The 10,170-nt window shown below is 45.0% G+C and overlaps 1 long non-coding RNA gene across 1 annotated transcript; it reads right to left on the bottom strand.

Annotated features, from left to right (window-relative positions):
• Positions 1-392: 392 nt before the first annotated feature.
• On the bottom strand, positions 393-3,052 carry LOC137840021 (uncharacterized). The gene is made up of 2 exons (XR_011086411.1): positions 1,509-3,052; positions 393-1,424 (listed from the first exon to the last, which is right to left on the bottom strand). It is a non-coding gene; the product is annotated as an uncharacterized lncRNA (long non-coding RNA).
• Positions 3,053-10,170: the final 7,118 nt, after the last annotated feature.

The raw sequence follows: 10,170 nt of genomic DNA, 5'->3' as shown, positions 1-10,170 counted from the left end.
TCAACTTTGTAGTCGTGTTATCGGATTTGCGGCCGCATGTTTTGGACATTTGGGTGAAAAGAGGGGCGGAGCTGTCAACTGATCACCATCTGGTGGTGGGTTGACTCCGATGGTGGGGGAAGATGCCGGTCCAACCTGGCAGGCCCAAACATACTGTGAGGGTCTGCTGGGAACGTCAGGCAGAATCCCTTCTCAGCAAGAGCTTCAACTCCCACCTCCGGTAGAGCTTTTCCCATGTCCCGGAGGAGGCGGGGGACATTGAGTCCGAGTGTAACGTGTTCCGTGCCTCCATTGTTAAGGCAGCCGACCGGAGCTGTGGCCGTAAGGTGGTTGGTGTTAGAGATTTGCTCACTCCAACTTATTTTGCAAGAACCAAACAGAAGACAAGCAAGTTCTTTTAGACACCTGCAGGTGGAGAGTCCATTCGTCGCTGTCTGAACAGCGATTATCGAATGAAGTCTAAAAGTCTCCTCCCTGCAAGGGCATATTTATTAGGAGGAACAGAGTGGGGGTGGGAGTGGACAGGTTTGGTGAACCCCTGGCCTCTGATAAGATCAGAGCAGGGGGTGTTTTACACTATTGTGGGAAACAGAACAACTTTGATTGCTTCCCCTGCAGCTGGTCAATCAAGCAGAGGAAGCAACCACTTCATCTTACTCTGCATTGTGAGGGCCAGACGTGATTGATTTAATCATTACATTGTGAGGGCAAGACATGATTGATTTAATCATTACAGTCTACATTCCAACATAATCATAGGATCAAACTAACCTGAAAACCCTAACATCTCCCTCCTGATTTATCATATGATTATGCCACCCCAAACAACAACGATAAGTAAGAAAAAACATATATATATGTATAAAAATAAAAACAACAAACAATGATAGCAACACTTTCCAGTGAAGATGAGGCATTACCTCAATACCCCAGATCAAACTTATTGTGTAAGCGAAAAACCTGCTGGCCAGATGTCATTAGCAGGAAAATTCTTACACGGCCCCGTTGCCACAGGCGACCAGAATGCTATCAATAAAAAAGAAAAAGAAAAACACAGAAACAGTACATCTGAGGGAAGAGCGCAAGGACAACTTTGTCTCCGACGGACCATACTTTATGGTCATCTGGAACGTTCGCACCCCAGACAGGGTCATGAGGGTCAAAGGTTGCAACTGCTCTGCGTCGAGTCCAGAAGAGTTGTGTGCTCCTGTCAGCTGATGATGTCATATCCTGTAGGTGTGGTCTGTCACCCACACTGGTGCACACACTCCTGTCCAGTTGGCGGGCAGCATCGGATAAACCACCTTGGATGTAACATGTGTAATTCACTCCAGCTGGTCTCTCTGTGTAGGCCACTTGTGGTATTGTTCGTCCTTTAACAGTCACATTGAGATTTGCCCAGAAGTGTTCATCATAGGCACCGTCTGCAAGTCCAGAGTGGGATGGGTCGGCATCACTGATTGTGACTGCTCGGCGTTGATATCCAACTCCTCCCATGGATGCCATACGTTTCGCTTCAGTGACATTCATTGCTCTGGCCTCCAAGCGAACTTGCGTGGAGGAAGGGGGGAGTTTCGAACACACATAGCACGCCTCCTGTGTGTGAGCTCTCACAGTGAACCTGAGGGTTGTCCACCTGTGAGGGGGAGAGATCAGGCGGCAGTAAATTTGCATTGGACACATCTTTCAGTTTGAGCGTCCTGATTAGATAATCTGCCCAGGACTGCTCTTCATCTGTTGCTTGCAACTCTCGTAGTCAATTGTAGTGCCCATTTAACTGGCAAACAGGAGGTTTTTTTTTGTTTTTGTTTTTTTTTTTGTTTGTTTTTTGTTTTTTTTGTTTTTTGAAACAAGCTCTACAAAAAAAATGTTTGTTTTGTTTTGAAAATATTTTGAATATGAATCAAATCCATATGTTGTATAAAGCTGACTGACCTGCCCCACTATCCCTCCTCTTGAGCCATGTGACGCGCACCATGGCTCAATATTGCAGCCCATTTGCATAGGTTCTTTAGTAGGGTAGGTCATTTATAGATGCCCTTCTCTAATCTTGCCCCTGTTTTGACAACTAGCTTAGCAAGTAAATGGATGGCCTCCCCGAATGGGGAGCGACTCAGCTAGCAAATGATTAGACATTTTCACTTTGTTGTAGTTTCTTTAGTTACTTTTCAATCGTTTTCTCATTGTTTATCACAAGAATCTTAGAAATTTGAATACAAATCAAAACGTATGTTTTATTTTACTCAATTGTATGATTTAGAGAATCCATATGAAGTAAAGTTTTGTAGTACTACATATGATTTCATCATCATTTAGTTTGACTTTCTTTCCAAAACGCTTCTTAATTTCTCAGTTCACACATCTTCTACATGTGTTACTGGTTCTCCATTTTTTTTCTAGTTAATTATCAATCCAAAAGTTACGTGTTTCTTTCTAACATTCAACCTGCTCAAAATCATTCTTTCATCAAAGTCGCTCTACTAATTTTCCATAGTAGTCGCCAACGACTTCAACCATTCAACCTTTCATTCAGGCAATCATTCATCAATGCTCATCATATGTATCTCACACAGTCTCCAAAAAGGAGTCTTCCTATCACATCGGTCCCAATTCATCCAAGCTCACCACACAACACTCATATATCGCTTTCAACTCAGGTTTCCTGGTAGAACAATCCACCGATTCAAAAAAAACTCAACTAAAACAAACAATTGGCAAATTAATCTGAATTTTTCTCTGTTTTTAAATTTGAAGAACTCAATCGCTCAGATTTAGCTTGCAATTAGAATTTTGCATAATCTTATAACACAACCAATCAATTATTCCTATTAAATGTAGCATTGCAAAATCTTAAATTCACAATTTAGCTTCTTCCAATTCCTGAAAGCATGTTCTGTCATTTTTTTTTTTTCTTCGAATTTCTCATGTGGGCTCGACACTTAACATGCACTAATGTGGATTAGTTTCTGCTTGCAAACAGATTTCTCTCTTTTTCCTCTCATTTTTATCTTTCAAAATCATTTCTGTTCTGCGGTGCAAATTGGATAGACCACAGTCTAGCAAAAAATCTTTTTTTTTTTTTTTTTTTATACTAAAACTTTAGCCAATGTTCATCATTTTAACATACGCACACACATGCACAGCTCTCGCACGCAAAAGGTAGTTCCCAGCACCAATGATTCGTCACAGGCTGGCCATTTCCTGTGGTCGATCATGAGCTGGTCCCTCCCATGCACACAAGGACAGCACATTCTAATTTTATTTATTTATCTTCTAGAAGCAAGTTGCATTTCTTTACCACTTGAACTCTCAACTTCCTTTCTACTCCATACTTTTTCTTCCACTTCGGCATATATTGCATACAATTAAGAAATCTACTTGCCATGAACTTCTCGTTTTAAAGAAGAGCAGAGCAAGAGATTTACCGTTTTTATTTCCCATATTAATTCTAGTAGTTCTAGGTTATACAATTTATTTTCTCAAAAATATTATTATTATTATTACTTATTTATTTCTTTGAGGATCCTCAATGCAGGTTTAAATTGACCTTTCAACAAATTACTAGCCTGTTTTTTTGCCATGGATCAACGCTAGAACTGCTTCTTAGTCAATTTATCCTACCAGTCACACACTCAATCACACTAACTCCAACGCTTTTTTAGGCCTCATGGCTCGGACAAACCAAAGCCGTATCTCATAGCTCGGATAAACCAAAGCCGTATCTCATAGCTCGGACAAACCAAAGCCGTATCTCATAGCTCGGACAAACCAAAGCCGTATCTCATAGCTCGGACAAACCAAAGCCGTATCTCATAGCTCGGACAAACCAAAGCCGTATCTCATAGCCCGGACAAACCAAAGCCGTATCTTTAGCGCTTTAACTTACTTCTCCCCTGGTTCGTTGCACCGCCGGATCCCGTCAATCCACCTCTGTCAGACGAAGGCAGACCTAAGATGCTGGCCCAGCGAAGAATTCTCTTCCCAGGACTTTCTTTTCCAGGTCCTCCTAATGGACGCTGGCTTGTCGACAATGCAGCACGTCCTCCTTCGCCGGTCAGATGGTGGGTATGAGGATCCCGGGTTTCGGCACCAAAATGTTAGAGATTTGCTCACTCCAACTTATTTTGCAAGAAGCAAACAGAAGACAAGCAAGTTCTTTTAGACACCTGCAGGTGGAGAGTCCATTCGTCGCTGTCTGAACAGCGATTATCGAATGAAGTCTAAAAGTCTCCTCCCTGCAAGGGCATATTTATTAGGAGGAACAGAGTGGGGGTGGGAGTGGACAGGTTTGGTGAACCCCTGGCCTCTGATAAGATCAGAGCAGGGGGTGTTTTACACTATTGTGGGAAACAGAACAACTTTGATTGCTTCCCCTGCAGCTGGTCAATCAAGCAGAGGAAGCAACCACTTCATCTTACTCTGCATTGTGAGGGCCAGACGTGATTGATTTAATCATTACATTGTGAGGGCAAGACATGATTGATTTAATCATTACAGTCTACATTCCAACATAATCATAGGATCAAACTAACCTGAAAACCCTAACAGTTGGTGCCTGTTGTGGCGGCAATCCCCAAACCCGCTGGTGGACACCGGCAGTAAGGGATGCCGTCAAGCTGAAGAAGGAGTCCTATCGGGCGATTTTGGCCTGCAGGACTCCAGAGGCAGCCGACAGGTACCAGATGGCCAAGCGGAACGTGGCTTCGGTGGTTGCTGAGGCAAAAACCCGGGCGTGGGAGGAGTTTGGTGAGGCCATGGAGAACGACTTCCGGACGGCTTCGGGGAAATTCTAGTCCACAATCCGGCGTCTCAGGAAGGGGAAGCAGTACACCATCAACACTGTTTACAGTGGAGATGGCGTGCTGCTGACCTCGACTCGGGACGTCGTGTGTCGGTGGGGAGAATACTTCGAAGACCTCTTCGAATCCACCGACACGCCTTCCATTGTGGAAGCAGGGTCTGGAGACTCTGAGGCGGACTCTCCAATCTCTGGGGTCGAAGTCACTGAGGTAGTTAAAAAACTCCTCGGGGGGAAGGCCCCATAGTGGATGAGATCCACCCGGAGTTTTTAAAGGCTCTGGATGTTGTGGGGCTGTCATGGCTGACACGCCTCTAAATAATTGCATGGACATCGGGGACTCTGGATTGGCAGACTGGGGTGGTGGTTCCCCTCTTTAAGAAGGGGGACCAGAGGGTGTGTTCCAATTACAGGGGAATCACACTCCTCAGCCTCCCTGGTAAGGTCTATTCAGGGGTGCTGGAGAGGAGGGTCGGTCGGAAGGTCGAACCTCGGATTCAGGAGGAGCAGTGTGGCTTTCATCCTGGCCGTGGAACAGTGAACCAGCTCTACACCCTCGGTAGGATCCTCGAGGAGGCATGGGAGTTCACTTAACCAGTCCACATGTGTTTTGTGGATTTAGAGAAGTCAATTGACCGTGTCCCTCGGGAAGTTCTGTGGAGGGTGCTTCGGGAGTACGGGGTGACGAGCCAACTGATAAGGGCGGTTCTGGCCCTGTATCACCGATGCCAGAGTTTGGTCCGCATTTCCGGCAGTAAGTCGGATTCGTTCCCAGTGAGGGTTGGACTCCGCCAAGATTGCCCTATGTCACTGATTCTGTTCATAACTTTTATGGACAGTATTTCTAGGCGCAGTCAAGGCATTGAGGTTGTCCGGTTTCGGGACCTCAGCATTGCGTCTCTGCTTTTTGCAGGCAACGTGGTGCTGTTGGCTTCTTCAAGCCATGATCTCTAGCTCTCACTGGAGCAGTTCTCAGCCGAATGTGAAGCGGTCGGGAGGAGGGTCAGCACCTCCAAATCTGAGGCCATGGTCCTCGGTCGGAAAAGGGTGGAATGCCCTCTCCGGATCGGGGATGGGATCCTGCCCCAAGTGGAGGAGTTCGAGTATCCTAGGGTCTTGTTGACGAGTGAGGGCAGGATGAAGCGCGAGATCGACAGGCGGATCTGTGCAGCGTCAGCAGTAATGCGGACTCTGTTCCGGTCTGTCGTGGTGAAGAGAGAGCTGAGCTAAAAGGCAAAGCTCTCAATTTACCGGTCAATCTACACTCCTACCCTCACCTGTGGTCACGAGCTATGGGTCGTGACCGAAAGAACGAGATCCCGGATACAAGCGCCCGAAATGAGTTTCCTCCGCAGGGTGTCCGGGCTCTCCCTTAGAGATAAGGTGAGAAGCTCGGTCATCCGAGAGAGACTCGGAGTAGAGCCGCTGCTCCTCCACGTTGAGAGGAGCCAGATGAGGTGGCTCGGGCATCTCATCAGGATGCTTCCTGGACGCCTCGCTGGGGTGGTGTTCTGGGCATGTCCCACCGGTAGGAGACCCCGTGGACGACCCAGGACGCGCTGGAGATACTATATCTCTCAGCTGGCCTGGGAACGCCTTGGGATCCCCCGGGATGAGCTGGATGAAGTGGCTGGGGAGAGGGAAGTCTGGGAGTCCCTCCTAAAGCTGCTGCCCCCGCCACCCGGCCCTGGATAAGCGGAAGAAAATGGATGGAAATTGTCCAGGATTTTGTTTTTTGACTGCCACCGCCAACTCCAGCACTGTCACCAACAGCCTCGCCCCCCTGCCGTTACGCTACTCCGGTTGCACCCGCCTCAAATGCTAAATATTTCCATACAATACTCTTTGAGCGACCTGGCTTCTCAACAAGGTGGCGTGTTGGACTTCCACTCTCACTTGCTGAAGCCATTGTTATGAAAGACAATTTTTTTTGCGCATTAGTACTGAATTGGTACCAAAATTATCAGTTCTTATGACAACATTACTCATGACTGTTCCGCTGTTAAGTAGTCTTGCAGAGTCTTTGGTCCACCTTCAAGATCTCATGGCAGCAAAATAGAGGAAAAACGTTGTTTTGAGCCATGATTTTTCAGTTTGCTTCTTCACTATTGTGGCGTACAAAGGTTTATCATGGACAAAGACAGCAGACACCATTACTAAAACATTCAAGAGAGACACAACTCTTTGTGACCACGCATGCAATGCATTATGTAGGGTTTTCCCTGCCAAACATTGCTCAACCATCTTTCTCTCACTTAACACAACATTTGTTGAAATGGAGAAATATTTATAAGGGTCTTTTTAACTAGAAAGCAAGTCAGTAGAACACAACTCTCCTGAGGGAACGATGATCTCTCTGATCAGCCAGTGGCTATTCTCCACTGAATTACTCCCTGGGCAGGACAAACCCCACACATTTTATCTCGGCTATACAGTTTTTTTAAATTAATATGCTCCAAGATAATTTAAAAGAGCCCCTTTAATTGCAATTGCAATTAATCTTGATATACACAATATAACTCTTATTCAAAAATTAAAGGAACACTTTGAAAATACGTCAGATTTCAATGGTGAGAACAAAAATGTTGGATATCTATACTGATATGGACAGTTTAATGTCTCAGGAACAAAAAGATGCCACATCTTTTGATGGAAATAAACGTTTTCAGCCTACAGAGGGCTCAGTATATAGACACCCCAAAAATCTAAGTGAAAAAATGCAGGCTCATCCATTTTGCCTAAATTGAATTTCTGCAACTCAAAATTATTTTCAATATCTTGTGTGGCCCCCACATGCTTGTGTGCATGCTTGACAACGTCGCAGCATGCTCCTAATGAGACGACGAATGGTGTCTTGTGGGATGTCCTCCCAGATCTGTCTAAGGGCATCAGTGAGCTCCTGTAAAGTCTGAGGAGAAACCTGGCGCCGTCTGATGGACTGAAACATTATGTCCCAGAGGTGTTCTATCGGGTTTAGATCAGGTGATCGTGAGGGCCATTCAATTGTGTCAATTCCTTCATCCTCCACATACTGTCTGCATACTCCTGCCACATGAGGCCGGGCATTGTCGTGGATCAGGAGGAACCCAGGACCTACTGCATCAGCGTAGGGTCTGACCATGGGTGCAAGGATTTCATCCTGATACCTAATGGCAGTCAGACTGCCGTTCTCTAGCCTGTAGAGGTCTGTTCGTCCTTCCATCGAAATGCCTCCCTCGACCATCACTGACCCACCATCGAACCGGTCATGCTGAATGATGTTGCAGGCAGTATAGCGCTCTGCTTGGCTTCTCCAGACCCTTTCACGTCTATCATAGGTGCTCAGGGTAATCCCGCTCTCATCTGTGAAAAGCACAGGGCGCCAGTGGCGGACTTGCCAATTCTGGTGTTCTATGGCAAATGCCAATTGAGGTCCACGGTGCTGAGCAGTGAGCACAGGGTACACTACAGGACGTCGTGCCCTGATGCCACCCTCGTGAAGTCTGTTTCAGACTGTTTGGACAGAGACATTCACACCAGTAGCCTGCTGGAGGTCATTCTGTAGGGCTCGGGCAGTGCTCAACCTGTTTCTCCTTGCACAAAGCAGCAGATATCGGTCCTGCTGATGGAATGAGGACCGTCTCCGGCCCTGTCCAGCTCTCCTAGAGTAACTGCCTGCCTCCTGGAATCTCTTCCATGCTCTGGAGATTGTACTGGGAGACACATCAAATATTCTTGCAACAGCACGCATGGATGTGCCATCCTGGAGGAGTTGGACAAACTGCTCAACTTCAGGAGGGTTAAGAAATCGCCTCATGCTCCCAGTCATGATAATGACTCTAGCTAAAGCCAACACGCTGAAAACCAGTTTAAAAAGACCAAGAGGGAGGAACTTGAAACGGCCTCCACCTGCAAAAGCAGTCCTGTTTTGGGGACCATCTCGTTGTTGCCCCTCTAGTGCACCTGTTGTTAATTCCATCAACACCAATGCAGCTGAAACTGATTAACAACTCCCTCTGCCGCGTACCTGACCAAAACCTTATCAGAAAAGTGTAATTGAATTCATGCCATACCGTGATAAAAAAAACGATTCCTTTATTTTTTTGAGCAGTGTATATATACTATATATATATATATATATATATATATATATATATATATATATATATATATATATATATATATATATATATTACTGAAACTGTTGACAATTCTGACGTGAATGCGCATTTTGCTACTTCTGCAAATGTTCGTAAATGTTTGCCTCTCAATGAGATGGGGACTTTAGGCCCAGATGGGATCTGCACAATGTTCCTCAAAAACCATGTTTCTGTCCCCATGCAATATCTCACAGAACTCTTCTATCTATTGCAACAAACACTTGAAATACTGGTTATCTGGAAACATGTGTATAATTCCACTGCCCAAACCTGGGAAGCCTATCAGTCAACGCAAATCATTTTGACCAATCAGCCTTCTTTCGCCTGTTGAGAAAACTCGTGACATTTTATTACTTCTGGCACTGATGGAAAACCTTTCAACCATCAACATGGTTTCAAAAAGCACCACAGTAAGACATCAGCGATCTATGCTGGAACCAACCAGATCAGCTCAAGAAAACTGCAGATATGATTGTTTTTTACCAGAGACCTGACCAACTATGATGTAATTTTCAGTTGACAGGTGGTAAAATGGCAGTCCACTGAGATGGATAAAAATTGGTTAATTTTGCTGCTTAATTTGTATTCCACAAACACAATATTAATCAGAATGCTGTGTTTAGACACGTGGTGGCACATAAAACATATTATTGTAAAGCGAATTTTTGGGTTAACTTCGCCTTTAATCAGGAATAAAAAGGCTCATTGGACCATTGCCATTTCCCTCAAAAGCTTTTGACACTAAGCCATTCAAATCTACTCAGACTAAGACTTATCACTCACCCATAAATGCTGAGGATTTTGATTGTTGATTTTGATTTTTTACTCTTGGCAGGTCAGGCATATTTTGGGGTTTTTCTATGAATAAAGCGTTATCAACCAGTTTCTACCTGCCTTCATCCCTGCCTTTTGGTGTCCTACGTCACACTGCAGCTGAGGATGGCATTGTTGGATGTCAACAAAATATTACCTTGGATGACTACCCTCTATGGAGAGAGATCTGTGTTATTCACTAGGGGTGCAACGGTACATATAACCCACGATAAGGTCTGTGCCTCCATTTTTGCGCCACGGTTTTTGGTTCAGTTTCAGGACACCTTTTTGTGCGCACAGAAAACACCTTTTTCCATGGAAATATTGCTTTATTTTGCTTTTCAGCAGCATTTTCTTTTAAATCTGGGATTAATTTAATCATTGATTTAGACTCTTTCTAAGGAAAATGCTAAATTTGCA

Source organism: Syngnathus scovelli, unplaced genomic scaffold (genome assembly GCF_024217435.2).
Source record: "Syngnathus scovelli strain Florida unplaced genomic scaffold, RoL_Ssco_1.2 HiC_scaffold_33, whole genome shotgun sequence".
NCBI lineage: Eukaryota > Metazoa > Chordata > Actinopteri > Syngnathiformes > Syngnathidae > Syngnathus > Syngnathus scovelli.
Note: the sequence above shows the minus strand (reverse complement) of the source record. Positions and strands in the feature narration are given on the sequence as shown.